This window comes from Capra hircus, chromosome 5 (genome assembly GCF_001704415.2).
Source record: "Capra hircus breed San Clemente chromosome 5, ASM170441v1, whole genome shotgun sequence".
Lineage (NCBI taxonomy): Eukaryota > Metazoa > Chordata > Mammalia > Artiodactyla > Bovidae > Capra > Capra hircus.
In genome coordinates this window covers 27,904,503-27,929,842 of record NC_030812.1, presented here as the reverse complement: position 1 = coordinate 27,929,842, position 25,340 = coordinate 27,904,503, and the positions used below count along the sequence as shown (strand labels likewise).

The 25,340-nt window shown below is 39.1% G+C and overlaps 1 protein-coding gene and 1 non-coding gene across 6 annotated transcripts in view; one reads left to right on the top strand and one right to left on the bottom strand.

The window, feature by feature from the left end:
• SCN8A (sodium voltage-gated channel alpha subunit 8) overlaps positions 1-25,340 on the top strand; it is a 200,564-nt gene that overhangs the window by 9,340 nt on the left and 165,884 nt on the right. The window lies entirely within an intron of this gene.
• Positions 16,366-16,438, bottom strand: TRNAE-UUC. The gene has a single exon. It is a non-coding gene; the product is annotated as a tRNA-Glu (tRNA).

Here is a 25,340-nt window from a genome sequence, read left to right as displayed (position 1 = left end):
GTTTGATTTGGCCTAGTTTCGTGGTGACAAAGCCTTGGGCTTGGATAGTAGTGATGAAGACGGAAAGGAAAGAACATGAAGATAACTTTTATATATGTGTCACATGGATGTGTGTGTTTCAGCAACATTTTTTAATGCAAGAAGTAGTTTCTAAGAAGGCCCAGTAGAACTTGGTGAATAACTTTACTTGAGGGGAAGGAAGGAGGAGGAGTTAAAAGATTATTTTACTCTGTTGAGAGACAGAGAATCTTCTCTTTAGAAAATCTGAGGAAATAAGTTCTGTAATATACGTTGGCAGTCTAGTCCAGAGCATCTTGGTTAGCAGGCTACTGATTTCTAATTTTTGATCTTTTCTCTGCAGAGGGTTTTTCCCCTGAGCTTCTCATGCTTTCTTTAAGGAAAACCTAAGTCTTGCAACTTTTTTATTCTGTGTGTTCTCTCACTGATAAAGATTACTTAATCTTTGTGGGTTTCTATCCTTTGCTTATTTTGTGGTCTTTCATTCTGTCCGTATATAGACACTTAGCTCCCTTGATATTCTCAACTTTTTCCTTGATGCTCTCAACTAACCTTTGGTTTAATGTATAAAGAAATAAGAATTTTGTGCCTTTTCATAGGACTCTTTTGTTTTCGTAAGGACTGTTTTGTCCTTACTGAAACTCAGTGACTTTTTCTCTTTGATCATTTGCTTATATTTTCTGTGCTTTTTGGAAGCCATAGTAGTAAGTAAGTGAAGTTGCAGGCTGAATTAAAGGTAGCAACTGAGAGGATTTTAATAGGTGAAAGCAGAGGGAAAATGTTAGGCTTTATGAGCCAGTAATGTTGCTGGTCATTTCTGGTATTGATCTTGGACTGTCCATACAGAATGTCAGACTTGACTTGGTGTAGCTAGGGTACAGAACAGTGGTGAGTGGGCCCCAATGTGTCACTTCAGTACACAGTGATAGTTCAGAGTGAAGGGTGAGCTCAAGGATGTGGGGTCCCAGCATTTTGCAGTAGGTAAAGATCTTTGAATAAGAAAAAATAAAGGATGATCAGAACATCAGAAAACACACATGCAAAATAACAGACGGCATCTAGAGAAAAGCAATTTACTTGGTTGAATTTTTTCATTTGATTTTCCTTCTCCCCTCCGAAGTTACTGAGTTCTTGGCAAATTCAATTAACGTTTGCTGCAGTTTGCACTCAGACTGTTGACAAGACATCTCCATGGTTTGTGTGGAACCAGTGGACCAGGCAGAGTTCATGTCCAAGACATTGGTAAATTTAGCACTCTGTTGAGGGACGTAAAGGACTTCCCATGCAGCGCAGTGGTACTTAGCACAATGTCACTTAGGGATGTAAAGCGTCTTTACAATAATCCCATCAGGAGGTTCTCTGTGCAATCATATTGTAAGTTTGTACCTGTTTCCTAGTTTGAATGCTCAAAGTAATAGTGGTTAAGAACAGTTAAACAGCAACCTCTTAGGAAGCCATTCTTAAAATAGTTTGGGTTGAGGAAAGTCCATAAAGACCACTTAGCTAGATGATGGCAGTCTGTTTTATTAATCTAGATGTTCTAATACAAGTAATATTTTAGTAGGTTTATGTTGTTGTTGTTGTTCAGTCGCTCAGTTGTGTCTGACTCTGCGACCCCATGGACTGCAGCACACCAGGCTTCCCTGTCCTTCCCCATCTCCTGGACCTTGCTCAAACTCATGTCCATTGAGTCGGTGATGCCATCCAACCATCTCATCCTCTGTCATCTCCTTTCCTCCTGCCTTCAATCTTTCCCAGCATCAGAGTCTTTTCCAGTGAGTCAGTTCTTTGCATCAGGTGGCCAAAGTATTGGAATATCACCTTCAGCATCAGTCCTTCCAGTGAATATTCAGGACTGATTTCCTTTAGGATTGAGTGGTTGGATCTCCTTGCTGTCCCAAGGACTCTCAAGAGTCTTCTCCAACACCACAGTTCAAAAGCATCAATTCTTTGGTGCTCAGCTTTCTTTATGGTCCAGCTCTCATATCCATACATGACTAATGGAAAAACCATAGCTTTGACTGGCAAAGTAATGTCTCTGCTTTTTAATATGCTGTCTAGCTTTGTCATAGCTCTTCTTCCAAGGAGCAAGTTTCTTTTAATTTCATAGCTGCAGTCACCATCTGCAGTGATTTTGGAGCCCAAGAAAATAAAGTCTGTCACTGTTTCCATTGTTTCCCCATCTATTTGCCATGAAATGATGGGACCGGATGCCATGGTCTTAGCTTTCTGAATGTTGAGCTTTAAGCCAGCTTTTTCACTGTCCTCTTTCACTTTCATCAAGAGGCTCTTTAGTTCTTCTTTGCTTTCTGCCGTAAGGATGGTGTCATCTGCATATCTGAGGTTGTTGATATTTTCCCCTGCAATCTTGATTCTAGCTAGTGCTTCATCCAGCCCAGCATTTCGCATGATGTACTCTGCATAGAAGTTAAATAAGCAGGGTGACAATGTACAGCCTTGATGTACTCTTTTCCCAGTTTGGAACCAGTCCATTGTTCCATGTCCAGTTGTAACTGTTGCTTCCTGACCTGCATACAGGTTTCTCAGGAGGCAGGTCAGGTAGTCTGGTATTCCCAGCTCTTGAAGAATTTTCCACAGTTTGTTGTGATCCACACAGTCACAGGCTTTTGCATAGTCAATGAATCAGAAGTAGATGTTTTTCTCGAATTCTCTTGCTTTCTCTATGATCCAGTGAATGTTGGCTATTTGATCTCTGATTCCTTTGCCTTTATTAAATCCAGCTTGAACATCTGGAAGTTTTCAGTTCATGTACGGTTGAAGCCTAGCTTGGAGAATTTTGAGCATTACTTTGCTGTTGTGTGAGATAAGTGCAGTTGTGCAATAGTTTGAACATTCTTTGGCATTGCCTTTCTTTGGGATTGGAATGAAACCTGACCTTTTCCAGTCCTGTGGCCACTGCTGAGCTTTCCAAATTTGCTGGCATATTGAGTGCAGCACTTGAACAGCATCATCTTTTAGGATTTGAAGTAGCTCAGCTGTAGTTCCATCACCTCTATTAGCTTTGTTCATAGTGATGCTTCCTAAGACCCAGTTGACTTCGCATTCCAGGATGTCTGGCTCTAGGTGAGTGATCACACCATCGTGGTTATCCTGGTCATTAAGATATTTTTGTATAGTTCTTCGGTGTATTGTTGCCACCTCTTCTTAATATCTTCTGCTTCTGTTAGGTCCATACCGTTTCTGTCCTTTATTTTGTCCATCTTTGCATGAAATGTTCCCTTGGTATCTCTAATTTTCTTGAAGAGATCTCTAGTCTTTCCCATTTTATTGTTTTCCTCTGTTTCTTTGTGTTGTTCATGTAGGAAGGCTTTTTATCTATCCTTGCTATTCTTTGGAACCGCCTTCAGATGGGTATATCTTTCCTTTTCTCCTTTGCCTTTTGCTTCTCTTCTTTTCTCAGCCATTTGTAAGACCTCCTCAGATAGCCATTTTGCCTTTTTTGTATTTCTTTTTCTTGGGGATGGTCTTGATCACCGCCTCCTGTACAATGCTATGAACCTCTGTTCATAGTTCTTCAGGCACTCTGTCTATCAGATCTAATCCCTTGAATCTATTTGTCATTTCCAGTGTGTAATTGTAAAGGATTTGATTTAGGTCCTACCTGAATGGCCTAGTGGTTTTCCCTACTTTCTTCCATTTAAGTCTGAATTTTGCAATAAGGAGTTCATGATCTGAGCCACAGTCAGCTCCAGGTCTTGTTTTTGCTGACTGTATAGAGCTTCTCCATCTTTGGCTGCAAAGAATGTAACCAGTCTGATTTCGGTGTTGACCATCTGGTGATGTCCATGCGTAGAGTCATCTCTTGTGTTGTTGGAAGAGGGTCTGCACTGTGACCTGTGCGTTCTCTTGGCAAAACTTTGTTAGCGTTTGCCCTGCTTCAGTTTTGTACTCCCAAGGCCAAACTTGCCTGTTACTCCAGGTATGTCTTGACTTCCTAGTTTTGCATTCCAATCTCCTGTGGTGGAAAGGACATTGTTTTTTGGGGAAGTTTTTATTTTCTCACTTTCCTTTCAGTTGTAATATTTCTTCTTCCTTGTCTCTAGAAAAGGGAGTGGTGCAAGGCACATATTGAGTGATTGAGTGATCAAGTGGAGTGGGGAAACAAAATGGAATGAGCCTATGAGGATTTCACTCACCTCACAAGGCTTTTTTTCTTTTTTTTTTTTCTCTAACTCATACAAGAAAACTTAAGCCATAAGTGGTAAAAGTTTTTTTTTTATTTTGAGATCTTAATGTAGATTCTTTGCATTAGAAATTGCTCCAAAGCTTTATGGGTCAAAGAAAATAAGTCCGTTTGTGTCATGAGTGGGTATCAAAGCCTTGTTAATTAGATCCGAATGTTGTCTGTCTTTCATTTTGGCGAGCTCATATGCAGCCTGACCCTTGGGGCTAGCGTGCTGTGTTCCCAGCTGCACGCTCCTTCCTGACCATTAGGAAGTCTCTGGTCTGTATTGGCCCTTGCAGCTGGTAGGAGGTGGGCGTCTTCCACTTCCCTCTCCTCAGCAGGCTGCCCAGGTCCCCAGGGCTGAGGTGAGCCATCATCACCCAGCGGAGTGTGACTCCTGTGTCCTGCTTGGGCGCTGCTCTGCAGCCCTGCCTTAAAAGGCCTAGGCTAGTGCTCAGGGACAGGGTTTTTAAAGAGCAATGCGTGTATCACTCAGTGCAGTCTACTGCAAAATCTGAAGGAGGAAAAATCCTCCTGGGAAGCAATTCCACTTTTCTAGCCAGGTTTCCAGAACCATTAGCTCCTTATAGACACTGCTTCTGTTTATAGATATTGAGTTGTTAAGGGTTTACCAGTTGTTTTTTCCTTCTGGTTTAATCACAGAACCTAGTTGAGAACTCTTACTTGTGAGAACTGAATGCTGACTTTATGCGGATGTTTTAAAAATCTAGTCTGTAGAGTTCGAAGTATGGATGCTAGTCTGTATTTTAAGCAAGAGAGTATTAGATGTTCTTTTGGTGAAAATTGAGACTTCATAACTCCTGCAATCTACTTGTAGCCTTGGGCCAAGACACAGTGCCCCTGGGACACACGGGGTCCTTTTTCCTATTTGGAAATTGATTCCTATTAGGGTACTATAACCAAACAGAGGACTATTTCCTTCACAAGAAAAAGTTCAATATTACTAATATTTGAAAAGCTTTTGAAGTTCTAGCTTATGTTTGGCAAATATATATTTTTTCCTTTTTAACATTTTTAACAGCTTTGGTTATTTTTTATTGTTGTTTTAAAAATTTACAAGAGGACAGTTGAAAAAAATTTTGAACTAGAGTTCTGAGTTCTAATACATGTATATATTTATGTAACCAGGACTACAGTCAGGATACAAAACAGATCCATCCCCTCAAAAAGCCCTCTGCTGCCCATTTGTAGTCAAGCTCTCTAATGTGTGATCTCTGCCAGCTCCCAAATGGCTCTCTGTTCTGTGGTTTTGTTTTTTTTATAATGTCATTTAAATAGAATCATGCTATAGAATAGAATCTTTTGAAATTGCCTTCTTTCACTCAGCATGGTACCTTGGAGATTTATCTATGTTGTTATGTTTATCAATAGTTTGTTCTTTTTTGTGTGTAGTGGTATCCCATTGAATGATTATATATCAGTTTGTTTATCCATTCATTTGTTGAAGGATATTTGAGATATGTCCAGTTTCAAGTGATTATGAATACTGCTGCTATAAATGTATAGGTTTTGGTATGAATCTGAATTTACAGTATTCAAAGATATCTGTAAGGGTGAATTGCTGAGTAATAGGAACTATTAAACCATTTTTTTCAAAGTGATTATACCATTTTGCTTTTCCATCAATAGTGTGTGAGAGTTGTCGTTAATATCTTCATTTGCACTTGGTATTGTCAGAATTTTTGTTTATTTTTTAGTTGTATTGTGGTAAGAGCGCCACAGAGATCTTTTAACAAAATTTTAAGTGTACATTGTTATTGACTATAGGTCCAGTGTTTTACATGGATTTCTAGAGCTTATTCATCTTGTTTAATTGAAACTTTCTGTCCAGTGATAAGCAACTTCCTATTTCCCTCTTCCCCCAGCCCTGGCAAACATCATTCTACTTGGATTCTATGAATGTGACGATTTTGTATGTCTCGTACAAGGGTAATTACGCAGTATTTCTCTTTCCGTGACTGGCTTATTACACCTAGTATGATGTCCTCAAGGTTCATCCATGCTATGGAATATGTCAGAATGTCTTCCTTTTTAAAACAAGCTGAACAGTAGCCCTGTGTCTGTGTGCCGCATTTTCTTTGCGTGTTCATCTATAGATGGACACTTAGGTTGCCTCCCTGTCTTGGTAACTATTGAACGGTGCTGCAGTGCACATGGTATAGCTAATATTTCTTCAAGATCCTGATTTTAATTCTTTTGGAGAACTACCCAGAAGTGAGACTGCTGGATTGTATGGTAGGTCTAGTTTTCATTTTTTGAAGAATTTCCATACTGTCTTCCACAGCAGCTACACCGTTTTGCATTCCCACCAACAGTGTGCCAGGGGCTCCAGTTTCTCTGCATCCTTTTTAGCACTTGTTACCTTTTTTTTTTTTTAAATAACAACTGTCTGACAGCTGTGAGGTGATTGCTAACTGTAGTTTTTTTGATTTAATATTTCATTAGAAGATAATTGCTTTACAATCCTGTGTTAGTTTCTGCCGTGCAACAGTGTCAGTCAGCTGTACGTACACATACATCCCCTTCCTCTTGCACTTCCCTCTCTCCCATCCCCTCCCACACCTCTAGGTCATCACAGAGTACCAAGCTGTGTTCCCTGTGCTATACAGCAGCTCCATGCCAGCTGTCTGTTCTCACTGTAGTTTTGATTTCACATTCTCTTGATGGTTAGTGATATTGAGCATTCAGATTTTTTATTTTGACTATTTTAACAGGCCTGTGGTGGTATCTCATTGTGGTTTCAATTTGCTTTTCCCTAAGAGCTAATGATCTTGAGCATTTTTCACACATATATTGTCATCCGCATGTCTTAAGTGTCTTAACCAAATCTTTTATTCAAATTTTTTGCCCATGTTTTAAAATGAGTTATTTGTTTTATTACTGTGAGTTTTGAGAGCCTTTTAAAAAAATCATGTAACCTGGATATCAATCGTCAGGTAAATTACTTGAATATGTTTTGCCTTGGTGTGTAGCTTTTCTTTTTCTTCTCTTTACAGTGTCCTTTATAGAGCTAATGCTTAAATTTTAAGTAAGTTTAATTTGTCAGTTTCTTTCTTTGATGGGTCATGTTTTTGATGTAAGTAAGAATTCTTTATATAATCCAAGCTTGCAAATATGTTCTTTGCTTTCCTCTAAGAGTTTTATGGTTTTGCATTTTACATTTAGATGTATAATTCATTTGAGTTAATTTTTGCATTGAATATGAAATTTAGGTAAAAGTTCATTTTTATATATTTATTTTGCAGATAGATGTATGATTGTTCTAGCACCATTACTATTAAAAAGGCTATCCTTTTCCCCTTGAATTGACTTTGCACTCTTGTCAAAACTCAATTGACAGTATTTGTTTTGGCCTTTTTCTAGATTCCATTTCATTGTCATATATATCTGTCCTGTCACCAGTACCACACTGATCTGATTATAGATATGTAACTTTACAGTAAGGCTTAAAATTATGTAGTGTGAGTCTTCCAATTTTATTTTCTTATTTCAAAATTGTTTGACTATTAATAGTTCTTTTGCTTCTCCATTGAATTTCATAGTCAGCTTGTCTATGTCTGCAAAATCACTGGAGGAAGTAGTGGTAAACCACTCTCATATTCTTGCCGCAAGAACCCCGTAAACAGTATGAAAAGATAAAAAGATATGACACTGCAGGATGAGCCCTCCAGGTTACAAGGTGTCCAGTGTGCTCCTGCTGAAGAGCAGAGGACGGTTACTAATAGCTTCAGAAAGAATGAAGTGATTAGGCCAAAGCAGAAATGAAACTCAGTTGTGAATTGTCTGGTGGTGAAAATAAAGTCTGATGCTATAAAGAACAGTATTGCATAGGAATCTGAATCAAGGTAAATTGGATGTGGTCCAGCAGGAGATGGCAAAAGTGAACATTGACATCTTAGGAATCAGTGAACTAAAATGGACCAGAATGGGTTAATTTAATTCAGATGACCATTATTGGGCAGGAATCCCTTGGAAGAAATGGAGTAGCCCACATAGTCAACTGAAGAGTCCAAAATGGAGTACTTGGGTACAGTCTCAAAAAAGAATAATCTTGGTTCATTTCCAAGGCAAACCATTCAACATCACAGTAATTCAAGTTATGCCCCTACCGCTGATGCTGAAGAAGGTGAAGTTGAACAGTTCTGTGAAGACCTACATGACCTTCTAGAACTAACACTAAAAAAAGATGTCCTTTTCGTCATAGGGGATTGGAATGCAAAAGGAGGAAGTCAAGAGACACCTGGAGTAACAAGCAAGCTTGGCCTTGGAGTACAGAATGAACCAGGGCAAAGGCTAACAGAGTTTTGTCAAGAGAACACATTGGTCCTACCAAATACCCTTTTCCAACAACACAAGGGATGACTCTACACATGGACATCACCAAATGGTCAATCCAGAAATCAGATTGATTCTGTTGTTTGTGACCAAAGATGAAGAAACTATACAGTCAGCAAAAACAAGACTTGGAGCTGCCTGTGGCTCAGATCATCAGCTCCTTGTTGCAAAATTCAGGCTTAAATTAAATAAAATAGGGAAAACCACTAGGCCATTCAGGTATGACCTAAATCAAATTCCGTATGATTATTACAGTGGAGATGATGATTAGATTAAAGGGATTAGATCTGATATAAATAGAGTACCTGAGGAACTATGGATGGAAGTTCGTAACATTGTACAGGAGGCAGTGACCCAAACTATCCCCAAGAAAAATAAATACAAGAAGGCAAAATAGTTGTCTGAGTAGGTTTTACAAATAGCTGAGAAAGAAGAGAAATGAAAAGCAAGGGGGAAAGGGAACGATATACCCAAGTGAATGCAGAGTTCCAGAGAATAGCAAGGAGAAGTAAGAAGGCCTTCTTCAATGGACATTGCAGAGAAGTAGAGGAAAACAATAGAATGGGAAAGACTAGAGATCTCTTCAAGAAAATCAGAGATACCAAGGGAACATTTCGTGCAAAGATGGGCTCGATAAAGGACAGAAACAGTAAGGACCTAACAGAGGCAGAAGAAATTAAGAAGAGGTGGCAGGAATACATGAAGAACTACACAGAAAAGGCCTTAATGACCAGTATAACCACGATGGTGTGGTCACTCACCTGGAGCCAGACATCCTGGAGTGTGAAGTCAAATGGGCCTTAGGAAGCATTACTACAAATAAAACTAGTGGAGGTAAGGGAATTCCAGCTGAGCTATTTCAAATCCTAAAAAATGATGCTGTTAAAGCGTGGCACCCAATGTGAGCAGCAAATTTGGAAAACCCAGCTGTGACCACAGGACTGGAAAAGATCAGTTTTCATTCCCAAAGAAGGGCAGTGCCAGAGAATGTTCAAACTACTATACAGTTGTGCTCATTTAGCATGTTCGTATGTTAGTAAGGTTATACTCAAAATCCTTCAAGTTAGGCTTCATCAGTACATGAACTGAAAACTTCCATATGTACAAGCTGGGTTTAGAAAAGGCAAAGGACCCAGAGATCAAACTGCCAACATTCACTGGATCATAGAGAAAGAAGAGAATTCCAGAAAAACCTCTTCTTCTCCTTCATTAACTACATGAAATCCTTTGTGTAGATCACAACAAACTGGAAAATTCTTAAAGAGATACCAGACCACCTTATGTGTCTCCTGAGAGACCTGTATGGGGGTCTGGAAGCAACAGTTAGAACCTTACATGGAACAACTGACTGCTTCCCAGGTGGGAAAGGAGTACAACAAGGCTGTATATTGTCACCCTGTTTATTTAACTTCTGTGTAGGGTACATCATGTGAAATGCTGGGCTGGATGAATCACAAGCTGGAATCAAGATTGCAGGGAGAAATATCAACTTCAGATATGCAGATAATACCACTCTAATGACACCGTGGAGAGGAACTAAAGAACCTCTTGATGAAGGTAAAAGAGGAGAGTGAAAAAGAAAACTCGGTATTGAAAAAACTGCTTAAAACTCAGTGTTAAAAAAATCTAAGGTCATGGCATCCGGTCCCATCACTTCATGGCAATTAGAAGGGGAAAAAATGGAAGCAGTGACAGATCTTATTTTCTTGGGCTCCAAAATCACTGCAGATGGTGGCTGCAGCCATGAAATTAAAAGATGCATACTCCTTGGAAGGAAAGCTATAACAAACCTAGACAGTGTATTAAAAAGCAAAGACATCACCTTGCCGACAAAGGTCCGTATAGTCAAAAGTTACGGTTTTTCCAGTAGTCATGTACAGACAGATGTGAGAGCTGGACCCTAAAGAAGCCTGAGTGCCAAAGAATTGGTGCTTTAGAGCTGTGGTGTCGGAAAAGACTCTTGAGAGTCCCTGGGACAGCAAGGAGATCCAACCAGTCCATCCTAGAGGAAATCAACCCTGAATATTCATTGGAAGGACTGATGCTAAAGATGAAGCTCCAGTACTTTTGCCTCCTGATGCAAAGAACTGACTCATTGGAAAAGACCCTGATGCTGGGAAAGGTTGAAGGCAAAAGAAGATGGCGGCAGAGGATGAGATAGCATCACCGACTCAATGGACATGAATTTGAGCAAACCCTGGGAGATAGTGAAGGACACAGTAGCCTGGTATGCTGTAGTCCATGGGGTTGCAAAGAGTCAGAAATGACTTAGCAACTGAACAGCATTATAGTTCTTTTGTCTTTCCACTGAATTTCATAGTTTGCCTGTGTCTGCAAAACTCCCACTAGCATTCTGCTTGTGCTGTGCTTTGTCTCTCGGTCATGTCTGACTCTCTGCAGCCCCATGGACTGTAGCCCCCCAGGTTCCTCTGTCCATGGAATTTTCCAGGCAAGACTGCTTGAGTGGGATGCCATCTCCTATTCCAGGGGATCTTCCTGACTCAGGGATCGAATGTCTCCTGCATTGGCAGGCGGATTCTTTACCACTGAGCCTCCTGTGAAGCCCTGTTTTGCTTGTGACTGCATTAAATCTGGAGATCAGTTTGAGAATTGATAATTGTGTCTTCCAGTCAATGAATATGATAAATGTCTTCATCATTTATTTAGGTAGTATTTTATTTCTTTTATCACTTCGTATGGGTTTTCCATTAGTCGAGTACAGATGTGAGAGTTAAACCATAAAGAAGGCTGAATGCTGAAGAGCTGATGATTGGACGCGACTTAGTGACAGAACAACAGCAATCATTTTATAGTTTTCAGCATATAGGTTTTCATACATTGTTAGATTTATACCTAGTTTTAAGCTATTGTAAAATTTAAAAATTAAGTTTCAGTTTCTAATTCATTCCCAGGATATAGAAATAGGATAGATTTTTTTCGTATTGAAGTTGTGTCTTACAGCCTCATTAAACTGTTTAATTCTAGGAGCTTTATTTATTTATTTATTTATTTATTTATTTTTTTACCATGATGCTTGGTATGTAGGATTTCAAATTCCCCAACCAGGGCTAAACCTGTGCCCCCTGTAATGGAAGCATGGAGTCTTAACCACAGGACCGCCAGGGAAGTTATGTCGTCTGTAAAAAATGAGTTTTATATCTTTCTTTCTAGTCTTTGTCCTTTTTTATTTCTTTACCTCCTCCACCGTTAATATAGCCTTCTAGTAAGATATTGCATGAAAGTGTGAAAGTGGGCCTTCTTGCTTTCTTCCTGATCTTCGGGAAAAAGCATGTAGTTTCTCCCCATTAAGTATGATGGTAGCTGTTAGTTTTTGTAGATACTCTTTCTCAGGTTGAATAAATTCCCTTCTGTTCCCAATTTGTTGAGAGTTTTTTCAGGAATGGATGTTGAATTTTGTCAGATGCTTTTATGTATTAGTTGATATAGTTACGTGATTTTTTTCAAATTATTTAATCTGTTAATATAATGAATTATACTGATTGATTTTCAAATATTGACCTACCCTTACCTTCTTGGGGTAAACACCCAATTGGTTGTGATGTGTTCTTCTATATTGTTGGATATGATTTGCTAATATTTGTTGAGTTTTGCATCTGTGTTTATGAAGATATTAGTAGTAGTTTTGTTATTTTTTTCGTGCCATCAAGTTTTGGTATCAGGATAATGCTAGTCTTATAAAATAAGTTTAAAAGTGTTCATTTTGGGGAAGAGAAAATGTAGAATTCCTTTTTAAAATATTTGGTAGAATTCTTCAATGAACTGTGCATAGGGTTTTCTTTGTGTGGGAGTTTTTAACTATAAATTAAACTTCTTTAATAGATATAGAACAATACAAGTTGTCTAATACTTTTTGGGTAAGTTCTGGTACTTTGTGGTTTTTAAGGAGTTGGCGCATTCATCTAAGTTGTCAACTTTATGTACATAGATTCATTCATGGTATTTTCTTAGTATCCTTTTAGTGTCTGCTACTGCTGCTGCCTTCTGCTAAGTCGCTTCAGTCGTCCCTGGGATTCTCCAGGCAAGAACACTGGAGTGGGTTGCCATTTCCTTCTCCAGTGCATGAAAGTGAAAAATGAAAGTGAAGTCTCTCAGTCGTGTCTGACTCTTCATGACCCCATAGACTGCAGCCTACCAGGCTCCTCCGTCCATGGGATTTTCCAGGCAAGAGTACTGGAGTGGGGTGCCGTTGCCTTCTCTGCCTTTTAGTGTCTGGGTCTATATTAATATCCTTTCATTCTTAATATAGATAATTTGTATATTCATTCTTTTCTTTTTGTTTTGCTAGAAGTTCATCAATTTTATTCATCTTTTCAAAGAACCTATTTCTGATTTTATTGATTTTTCCTCTATTTTTTTCTGTTTTCAATATAATTGATTTCTACTCTTCTAATTTTTTCCCTTCTGCTTACTTTGAATTAATTTACTCTTTTTTTAAGGTGAAAAACTATGTTCTTTTAGATCATTGATTTGAAACCTTTCCTTTTTTAAAATACAAGCTTTTAATACTATAAATTTCCCTATAAGCATGCTGTGGTTGCATTTGTACAAATTTTGATATGTTGAAACTTCTTCTTTGACCAACGAATTCTTTAGAAGTGTGTTGCTTTGAGTGTTTGGAGTATTGGGAGATTTTCCAAAGTCTTTTATTTTATTGATTTCTAGTTTAATTCCATTATGGTCGGAGAACATACTTTGTATGATTTCAACATGTTTAAATTTGTTGAGGTTTGTTTTGTAACCCAAGATATGCTCTATCTTGGTGAATGTCCTAGGTGCACATGAGTAGAATGTATATTCTACTGTTAGGTGGAATGTTCTATAAATGTTCATTATAGGCAATTGGTTGTTCAGTTCCTTGGTATCCTGGATTTTTTTCCTCCCAGTTTTACTCAGATATAATTGATGTGGAACACTGCCTAAGTTTAAGGTGTATAGTGTAATAATTTGACTTATATACATCATGAAATGATTATTGCAAAAAGTTTAGTGAGCATCTGTCATCTTATGTAGGTATAAGATTAAAGAAATAGAAAAAATTGTTTTTGTTGTAATGAGAACTCTTAGGATTTACTTTCTTAATGGCTTTCATATATAATATATAGCAGTATTCATTATATTTATCATATTGTACATTCTATCTGAAATACTTAGTTCTTGTATAACTGGAAGTTTCTTCCTTTTGATTGCCTTCTTCCAGTTCCCCCTCCTTCCACCTCCTACCTCTGATAACCACAAATTGGATCTTTTTTTGTGTTTGTTTTCGAAGAATAACTGATCTACAACACTATGTTTCTGTTACACAACATAGTGGTATACTTCTGTACATTTCAAAATGATCATCACGGAAGTCTAGTTACAATATGTGTAACATATGTATGGTGATACAAAGACATTACGTAGTTATTGACTATATTCCCTACATATACATTTCATATCTAAGACTCAATTTATATAGCAACTGAAAGTTTGTATTTCTTAATCTCTTCTACTTCTTACTTTCCTCCCCTCACTCTCCTATAGCCTTGATTTTTTTCCTTCTCCTTCTTAAAAAAATTAAAATATGATTTATTTATTATTCAATTGCAACATTATATCCTACCTCTTCTTTATTTTTTCAGACTTATTGAGGTATTGTTGACAAATAGGAATTATATATATTTAGCATGTACATGTTTTGATATCCTTGATAATTTTCTGTTTACTTGTTCTGTTGAGGACTGAGAAAGGAAAACTGAAGCCTCTAAAATTGTAGATTTGTCCGTTTCTTCCCTTAGTTCCATCAGTTGTTGCTTCATATATTTTGAAGCTCTTTTCTTAGATACATACACATTTAAGATTGTTTTTTATTTTAGTGAATTGACCCTTTTATCATTATTTACTATCCTTTTTATCCCTGATAATTTTCCTTGTTTTGAAGTCTGCTTTATCTGATATTAATAAAGCCTATTAACATACAGTTAATATAGTTCTGATAACTCATTTTCATAGTATATTCTTACCTCCTTCTTTTACTTACATTTTTTTATAATAATTTCACATTTATAAAGGAGTTGCAAAAATAACACATAGAGTTTCTATATGCCCTTTACTTAGCTTTCCCTAATGTTAACATATTATATAATACCATACTACATTTATCAAAACTAAGAAATTAACATTGGTATATTACTCTATTAACTAAGCTACAAAATTTCATAGATTTCACCAGTTTGTCTACTAATTTTTTTTTTCCTTTTCTATAATTCAGTCCAGGCAGCCATAATAGCATTTAGTACCCTTTCATTTTTTAACCTATGTATATCATTGTATTGAGCAGGTTTCTGGTAGACTACACACAGTGTGTCTTTTTTTGCAAATCCATCCTGATAACATCTCTTTTAATTGATGTGTCTAGACCATTTACATTTAATCTAATTATTGATATTTTAGATCTAGGTCTGCCATTTTGTTATATTTTTCTGTTCTATTTTGTGTTTCTTTGTCTCCCTTTATGTCCTTCTTTTGGATTATTTGAACTATTTTAGTATTCTGCTTAGAGGGCTTCCCTGATGGCTTAAAGCGTCTGCCTCCAATGCAGGAGACCTGGGTTCGATCCCTGGGTCGGGAAGATCCCCTGGAGAAGGAAATGGCAACCCACTCCAGTGCTCTTGCCTGGAGAATCCCATGGACGGAGGAGCCTGGTAGGCTACAGTCCATGGGGTCGCAAAGAGTCAGACACGACTGAGCGACTTCACTTTCACTTTAGATTTCCCTGTTGAGTTTTTGGTTTCCCTGGTGGCTCAGATTGTAAAGAGTCTGCCTGCAATGTGGGATACCTGGGTTTGATTCCTGGGTTGGGAAGATCCCCTGGAGAAGGGAATGGCAATCCACTCCAGTATTCTTGCCTGGAGAATTCCATGGACAGAGGAGCCTGGTGGGCTACAGTCCATGGGATCACAAAGAATCAGACATAACTGAGCGACTGACACACGCACACACACACATACACACACACTGAATTTTTACTGCTTTTTTATTTCAGTGTTGACTAGGAATTACAGTACACATATTCAAGTATTATACGTAAAACTAATATTTATCACTTCAAGTAGAATATGGAAACTTTAGTACCATAAAGATTGGTTTGCCCTCTTCCTTTTTATCTTGTAGTGGTCATATGCATACCATCTATAGTCATTGAAAACCCCATCAGACATTGTTATAATTTTTGATTTCAATCGTCTTTCATCTTTTAAAGAACTTAGGAGTAAAATAGGCTGTATCATTTACTCAGATATTTACCGTTTCTAGTGCTCTTCCTTCTTTCCTGAAATTTTGTTCCCATGTTGTATCATTTCCTTCCATCCAAAGAATTTTCTTTAGCATCTTTGGCAAGTCTGCTAGTGATGGCTTCTCTCGGTTTTCTTTCAGAATTTATTTCATCATTTTTGAAAGCTATTTCACTGGATATGCAGAATTCTGGGTTTGGCCATTGTTTTCCAGCACTTAAAATTCTTTTTCCACTGTCATCTGTTCTCTATGGTTTCTGATAGGATGTTCACAGTCATTTAAATTATTTTTCCCCATATGTAATGCATTATTTTTCTCTGACTGCTTTCAATATTTTTTTTCCTTTGCTTTAGATTTTACTTGGCAAGAATTTCTTTGAGGTTATCCTGATTGATATTCACTGAGTTTCTTGAATCTATAAGTTTATGTCTTTTACTAAAGTTGGGGAGTATTGAGCTATTATTTCTTGAAATATTTTTCTTTTTGACCACACCACACATCTTTTGGGATCTGAGTTCCCCGACCAGGGATTGAACCTGGGCTCATGGCAGTGAAAGTGCCAAGTCCTAACCACTGGACCACCAGGGAATTCCCTCAAATATTATTTCTGTAGCATACTCTTTGTCCTTTACTAATCGGCCTTTGATGATACAAATGTTAGGCCTTTTGATACTGTCCAGTGGGTCCTCAAGGCTCTGTTCATTTTTGTTTTCCAGTCTTTTTTCTCAGTTGTTCAGCTTGGATAATTCTGTTGATCCATTTTCAAGTTCACTGACCTGTCATTTCAGTTACACTGTAGAGCCCAACTAGTGAATTTTTAAATTTCTGTCATTATATTTTCTAGTTTAGATTTTTTCATTTGGTTCTTCTCCTTCTTCATCTATTCTTTGTCAAGACTGTCTACTTTTCCTTTTACTTCAAGATCATTTGTCCTTATTTCTTTGAGCATGATTATAATATGTGCTTTTAGGTCAGTTCAGTTGCTCAGTCATGTCCGACTCTTTGAGATCCATGGACTATAGCACAGGGTTCCCTATCCATCAGCAGCTCCCAGAGCTTGCTCAAACTCATGTCTCTTGAGTCAGTGATGCCATCCAACCATCTCATCCTCTTTCGTCCTCTTCTCCTCCTGCCTTCAATCTTTCCCAGCATCAGGGCCTTTTCTAGTGAGTCAGTTCTTCACATCAGGTGGCCAAAGTACTGGAGCTTCAGCTTTAATATCAGTTCTTCCAATGAATATTCAGGACTGATTTCTGTTAGGATTGACTGGTTTGAACTCCTTTGGTTCAGTTCAGTTGAGTCGCTCAGTAGTGTCTGATGCTTTGTGACCGCATGGACTGCAGCATGCCAGGCCCACCTGTCCATCACCAACTCCCGGAGTTTACTCAAACTCATGTCCATTGAGTCGGTGATGCCATCCAACCATCTCATCCTCTGTTGTCCCGTTCTCCTACAGCTTTCAATCTTTCCCAGCATCAGGGAAATGAGTCTTTTCAAATGAGTCAGTTCTTCACATCAGGTGGCCAAAGGATTAGAGTTTCAGCTTCAGCATCAGTCCTTCCAATGAATATTCAGGACTAATTTCTTTTAGGATGGACTGGTTGTATCTCCATGCTGTGCAAGGAACTCTCAAGAGTCTTCTCCAACATCACAGTTCAGGAACATCAATTCTTTGGTGCTCAGCTTTCTTTATAGTTCAACTCTCACATCCATACATGACTGCTGGAAAAACCATAGCTTTGACTAGATGGACCTTTGTTGGCAACATAATGTCTCTGCTTTTTAATATGCTGTCTAGGTTTGTCATAGCTTTTCTTCCAAGGAGCAAGCATCTTTTAATTTCATGGCTGCAGTCACCATCTGCAATGATTTTGGAGCCCCCCAAAATAACTGTTTCCATTGTTTCCTCATCTGTTTGTCATGAAGTGATGGGACCGTGTGCCATGACCTTAGTTTTTTGAATGTTGAGTTTTAAGCCAGCTTTTTCCACTCTCTTCTTTCACATTCATCAAGAGGCTTCCTCTTCGCTTTCTGCCATAAGGGTGCTGTCATCTGAGGTTATATAATTATAACATCTTGAAGTTGGTATCTGTTGATTATCTTTTCCCTTGTGAGATGTTGAAATTTTCAAGTCTTTTTGTACAGGTTGACCCTTGAACAGTGTGAAGGTTATGGACACCAGCCCCCATGCAGTCAAAAATCCACATTTAACTTTGTCATTTGCCCTCCATATCAGCAGTTCCATATCTGTGGGTTCAGCCAGCTGGAGATTGTATAGTATTATTGAAAACAATTTGTGTATAATTGGAGCCACACAGTTCAAACACATGTTGTTGAAGTGAAGAAGTAAAAGTTGCTTGGTCATGTCTGACTCTTTGTGACCCCATGGACTGTAGCCTGCCAGGCTCCCCTGGCCATGGACTTGTCCAGGCAAGAATAGTGGAGTGGTTGCCATTCCCTTCTCCAGGGATCTTTCTAACCCAGGGATGGAACCTGGATTTCCTGCATTGCAGGCAGATTTTTACCATCTGAGCCACAAGGGAAGCATGTTAAAGAGTCATCTGTATATCAGTTTGGATTCATATTCTGACATTAAAAAAATTATATGAGACTTTGGATCTTGTTCAAATCCTATAGCTTTGTTTGTTTATGCGATCAGGCAGGCAGTCTAGTTAGGTTCAGGCTGCAAATACCTATTTGCCTTCTTTGGGCTGGAGTTCAATATCAGTTTAGTTTTCAAAGTGCTGTTTGCTGTGTTATTTGTATCTGTTCCATGTACATACCAGCCAGTGGCTAGTCTCCAACTTGGACAGTGGTATACCTCATAGATCAATTGTCAAAATCTTCAGTGTGTTGTTTAGGGTCAGATACTTTCATGTGTAGCCTGGGGGTGATTCCTGAAGTTCACATACAGCTTCATTGAGCTCCCTCTTCTTCCTGTTGTTAACCCAGACTTTCCAGTTCCAAAGGATTCTCCTTCTTGCTTCACTTGCTAGAAAGCTGAGACTTGAATTTCTCTGCTCTGCCTTGCACATCCTGTGATTGCCTTTCCCTTGAGAACCAAGTGACAGGAGGCTCAGGAAAGAAAACAAAGCAACGGAGCTTCCTTCAAGGCTCCTGGGATCACAGTTCCTCTGGTCAGCAAAAAGGTTTTCCTTTCTGACTGCTGTTGTCAATGCAACTGCTGCCTAGTTGCCTTGAAGGTAGGGCAAGAGGACAGAAGGGAAACAGACAAAATCAGGGGGTTGCCTCTACTCCCTTTGACCTTTAGGAAATCCCTTTGCTGTTTCTGGGGCCAAAAATGGAGGTCTTCTTGGAACTTTTTCTTTCTGTACCTGGTGCACAGTTCTGAGTTTGGGCTGCCTTTGAGTCCAGGCCAGGAGATACTCAGTTCAGTTCAGTTCAATTTAGTCGTGTCCGACTCTTTGCGACCCCATGGACCGTAGCACGCCAAGCCTCCCTGTCCATCACCAACTCCCGGAGTCCACCCAAACCCATGTCTGTTGAGTCAGTGATGCCATCCAACCATCTCATCCTCTGTCATCCCCTTCCCCTCCTGTCTTCAATCCCTCCCAGCATCAGGGTCTTTTCCAATGAGTCAGATCTTCACATCAGGTGGCCAAAGTATTGGAGTTTCAGCTTCAACATCAGTCCTTCCAATGAGCACCCAGGACTGATCTCCCTTAGGATGGACTGGTTGGATCTCCTTGCAGTCCAAGGGACTCTCAAGAGTCTTCTCCAACACCACAGTTCAAAAGCATCAATTCTTTGGCACTCAGCTTTCTTTATAGTCCAACTCTCACATCCATACATGAACACTGGAAAAACCATAGCCTTGACTAGATGGACTTTTGTTGGCAAAATAATGTCTCTGCTTTTTAATATGCTATCTAGATTGATCATAGCTTTCCTTCCAAGGAGCGAGCGTCTTTTAATTTCATGCTGCAGTCACCATGTGCAGTGATTTTGGAGCCCAGGGGATACTAGAAGAAGCAAAAAGGGAAACTCCATAGGTGTCCTGATATTTTGAGCCATGGTTTTTTCTCTGTCCACCAGCTATCAGTTACTTTTTAGTCTTGAGATAATGTATGGAGCAGCTCTGTCTATCTGTGGAGTTTAGCTGAATTCCCTGGGAGGGGCACTGTGGAATGTACTTACTCCATCTTAATTGGAACCAGAAACTTTGGCTATTTATTAGACACATTTTAAGAGAGGACCAAGATAGACAGGGGCAAAAAAGGTGGTGGCTTCAAGGTAGGTTATCAGTCCTGAAAGATCAAGTGACTGGACTAACAGGCCTTAGGGTCCCTAATGGAGAAGACACCCCAAGGAAGGACTCCAGTGTTTTTGGTTCAGGGCGCTCTTTCTTCCTTCTTTTTAATTTTTGAGTTTAAATTAAATTTATTTATTTATTTTTTATTTTTTTTAAGAATACTGGAGTGGGTTGCCATTCCCTTCTCCAGGGGATCTTCCCCACTCAGGAATCGAACCCGGTTCTCCTGCATGCAGGTGGATTCTTTACCACTGAGCCACCGGGGATGCCCTAAGTTAAAATTTAAAACGAGATATTCCACACAATACCATATATAAAATGGGAATAAGTGTGCATATAGCAACAAAAACAGTCGTGTGCTATGCACACTGCTCTATGCTTTGCTTTCTCACTTAATATGTCCTGGAGACTTTCCATAGCAGTGTCTACAGAAGGCCTCATTCTTCTTAGCAGCTGTATAGAATGCCATTTAAAGAATATATTATCAGAGAGATGTTATGGGGAGGGAGGTGGGAGGGGGGTTCATGTTTGGGAACGCATGTAAGAATTAAAGATTTTAAAATTTAAAAACTAAAAAACTAAAAAAAAAAGTTAAAAAAATTAAAAAAAAAAGAATATATTATGATTCATTTAATGAGTCCTTTATTGATAGACTTTATTCCACTGATAAATGTTTGTTCAGCCCTTTGTTATTACAGGAAAGTTGCATTGCATATCCTTGGCTACCTATTTGACATATGTGGGGCAGCATCTATTGAATAAATACCTGGAAGTGACATTGCTGGGCAGGAAAGGATGTGTGTTCACTGAAAGTTACCAAGTTGTTAATAGCATATTGATATCTTATTTCATACAACTGCAGTTTTTTAAACCTCGGTAAGGAGAGGACTATTAGATGACGTAATAGAAACCTTCATATAATCTTAAGTCTTTCTCTATCTCTGGCTGATATCTAACTCTGATTGTGCCTGGATTTTTACCAACATGATGTGGAAGAAAAGGAAAATGTGTGAATTGGCCTTTTTCTTCTTTCTCGTCCTTGTTATTCTAGTAAGAGACATGCCAACAAGCTGTGGGAAAAAAAAAAAATGTAAAATTACTAAATGGGAAACATCCAAAAGGAAGGCTGTGACAATCAGGAGGATGTGGATGACCGACTGATGGGCAGTCAGTTCCAAATCCTCAGATGCTGGTTTGCGTTAAAGCCTTTCTTCTGAGGAACATTTTGTCCATCGTGTGTGCTTACGTATATAACCATGTCTGTATAGGTGGGTAGAGAGGGCAGGAGAAAGCTGTTATCATTCACTGTACTGATGGTGAAACAGAGGCCCTACAAATAAAATGATTGTTTTCTGACCCCTGGATCACCACATTTGATGTGAAAAAGTTGAATGTGAGACAGTCTTGGAGACATATTTAATATAGATACCAAAGAGTTGTCACTTCAGGGTTTTTTGATGGTTTATGGTGTTTATTTCCAATAAAGCAAGGCTTTATTGGAAAATCTGTATGTCAGCTTTTCCAGTATGATGGAGCATTTTGCTAGTAACCTTCCTTTTGATCCTTTTGACGTGACACCTGAGACTAGAAATCAGATCAGTGGGGTGCTCAAAAATCTTCATAATTACTTGGCTTTGACTGTGTCATTATCTGCTTCAATTAATTTTAATAAAATTAGCTATAAAATTGATTTTAAAAAAAGACTTAAAAAAATCTTTTGGGGGTTCTTTTGGTTTGGCATCTGGACAGGGACTTGAAAAGACTATTTTTAAAGTGAGTGATGTGTGGCTTTCCCAGAGAGAACTCTAATTGGGTAGATGAGTAAGTGATGAAACTGGTTTGGGTGGCTCTTCAGATAATCTTCTTGTTTTTCATTTTTATACCTTTAAACCTAGATTGTTTGAAATTTTTGGATGGGCATGTATAACTTTTTTAAAGAAATGTAATATACTAGAAAACAAAGGAAAGCAGCTATCTTGGAAGGCTGTGTGTTTAATACAGTGAAACAGTTGTTCCAGAAAACATTATTGGTGTTTCTTGTTTGAAATTGCCCTTCAAACCTATTCTACATCAGTCAGAAAAAAAGGAGGGGGGCTGTAGAATCAGATAGCACTGTGGGGCAAACTGGGAAAGTAAAGTGTGACCCTTCTTTACAATGACTTGAGTAGAGCAGGCTTACTGGAAGATGCTGAGGATGGCTCATGGCATATCCTTGGTCTTTCCTCAGATTGTGTCTTTCTAGAGCAATGTGGTAGAGGAAAGACTCAAGAAACTTTTGATTGTTTAAGTGCTTTATCTTTTACTTTTAATCGTCATAAAGTTTCGTGACCTTCTGTGCTTATCATATAAAAAGTTTATCAAGAGTGCTTATCACAAACTCGCCATGTCTGTTTGGGTCTAGAAATTCTCTTTTGAACATTACAAAATTTGGATTTAGAGATCAGAGTCAGTATGCATCTTACTGAGAAGGCAGCCTGTGCATTCTCTGAATTCTAAATCATTACCCTAAATACTGCGGATTTTCACTTCAGTTCAGTTCAGTTCAGTCGCTCAGTCGTGTCCAACTCTTTGCAACCCAATGAATTGCAGCACACCAGCCCTCCCTGTCCATCACCAACTCCCGGAGTCCACCCAAACCCATGTCCATCGAGTTGATGCCATCCAGCCATCTCATCCTCGGTCGTCCCCTTCTCTTCCTGCCCTCAGTCTTTCCCAGCATCAGGGTCTTTTCCAATGAGTCAGCTCTTCACATCAGGTGGCCAAAGTATTGGAGTTTCACCTTCAACATCAGTCCTTCCAATGAGCACCCAGGACTGATCTCCCTTAGGATGGACTAGTTGGATCTCCTTGCAGTCCAAGGGCCTCTCAAGAGTCTTCTCCAACACCACAGTTCAAAAACATCAATTCTTTGGCACTCAGCTTTCTTTATAGTCCAACTCTCACATCCATACATGACTACTGGAAAAACCATAGCCTTGACTAGACGGACCTTTGTTGGCAAAGTAATGTCTCCGCTTTTTATGCTGTCTAGGTTGGTCATAACTTTCCTTCCAAGGGGTAAGTGTCTTTTAATTTCATGGCTGCAGTCACCATCTACGGTGATTTTGGAGCCCAGAAAAATAAACTCAGCCACCGTTTCCACTGTTTCCCCATCTATCTGCCATGAAGTGATGGGACCGGCTGCCATGATCTTAGTTTTCTGAATGTGGAACTTTAAGCCAACTTTTTCACTCTCCTCTTTCACTTTCATCAAGAGGCTCTTCACTTTCTGCCATAAGGGTGGTGTCATCTGCATATCTGAGGTTATTGATATTTCTCCCAGCAGTCTTGATTCCAGTTTGTGCTTCCTCCAGCCCAGCATTTCTCATGATATACTCTGCATATAAGTTAAATAAGCAGGGTGATAATATACAGCCTTGACGTACTCCTTTACCTATTTGGAACCAGTCTGTTGTTCCATGTCCAGTTCTAACTGTTGCTTTCTGACCTGCATATAGGTTTCTCAGGAGACAGGTCAGGTGATCTGGTATTCCCATCTCTTTCAGAATTTTCCACAGTTTATTGTGATCCATACAGTCAAAGGCTTTGGCATAGTCAATAAAGCAGAAATAGATGTTTTTCTGGAACTCTCTTGCTTTTTCCATGATCCAGCGGATGTTGGCAATTTGATCTCTGGTTCCTCTGCCTTTTCTAAAACCAGCTTGAACATCTGAAAGTTCACGGTTCACATATTGCTGAAGCCTGGCTTGGAGAATTTTAAGCATTACTTTACTAGTGTGTGAGATGAGTGCAATTGTGCAGTAGTTTCAGCATTCTTTGGCATTGCCTTTCTTTGGGATTGGGATGAAAACTGACCTTTTCCAGACCTTTTCCAGGCCACTGCTGAGTTTTCCATATTTGCTGGCATATTGAGTGCAGCACTTTCACAGCGTCATCTTTCAGGATTTGAAATAGCTCCACTGGAATTCCATCACTGCCACTAGCTTTGTTTGTAGTGATGCTTCCTAAGGCCCACTTGACTTTACATTCCAGGATGTCTGGCTCTAGATGAGTGATCACACCATTGTGATTATCTGGGTCGTGAAGATCTTTTTTGTACAGTGCTTCTGTGTATTCTTGCCACCTCTTCTTGATATCTTCTGCTTCTCTTAGGTCCCTACCATTTCTGTCCTTTATTGTGCCCATTTTTGCATGAAATGTTCCCTTGGTATCTCTAATTTTCTTGAAGAGATCTCTAGTCTTTCCCATTCTATTGTTTTCCTCTATTTCTTTGCATTGATCACTGAGGCTTTCTTATCTCTCCTTGCTGTTCTTTGGAACTCCACATTCAAATGGGTATATCTTTCCTTTTCTCCTTTGCTTTTCGCTTCTCTTCTTTTCAGAGCTATTTGTAAGGCCTCCTCAGACAGCCATTTTGCTTTTTTTGCATTTCTTTTCTATGGGGATGGTCTTGTCTCCTGTACAGTGTCACGAACTTCCATCCATAGTTTATCAGGCACTCTGTCTATCAGATCTAGTCCCATAAATCTATTTCTCACTTCCACTGTATAGACGTAAGGGATTTGATTTGGGTCATATCTGAATGGTCTAGTGGTTTTCTCCACTTTCTTCAGTCTGAATTTGGCAATAAGGAGTTCATGATCCAAGCCACAGTCAGTTCCCAGTCTTGTTCACTTAGGAATGCAAAATACATTGTAATGATGACCTGGTAGATAGTGAGTTCCCAAAATTGTGATAGTAATGGTGGATGCCAGGTGTTGCTCATCAGTTCAGATACTTTATGCAGAACCTATGCAGTTATTTGACTGCAGACTAGGACATTGCTACTATCAGTTTATGTACACAGTGATGCTTCTGGGAATCATTTAATCTGGACACAGAAAGATAGTTCAGCTTTCTTTAGTTCTGTGCCAGAGGCAATAGTGAACAAGAAGGAAGGGGCAGAGTCTTAGTCACAGCTCTAGGCCTTTTATAGCAGGCTGGGGTCCAGACCAGACAAGTAAGAGTCCCAAAAGAGGCCAGAGTTCTGCTACATGGGCAGAAATGGCCAGGGAAACCTACTTACTCTCATCGGAGGTATGGGAGAGAAGGAAGGCGTTCTTAATCAAAGATAGAACTCGTAGCCCTGTGTGTGCTGTGCTTAGTCGCTCAGTCGTGTCCGACTCTTTGTGACCCCATGGACTGCAGCCTGCCAGACTCTTCTGTCCATGGGGATTC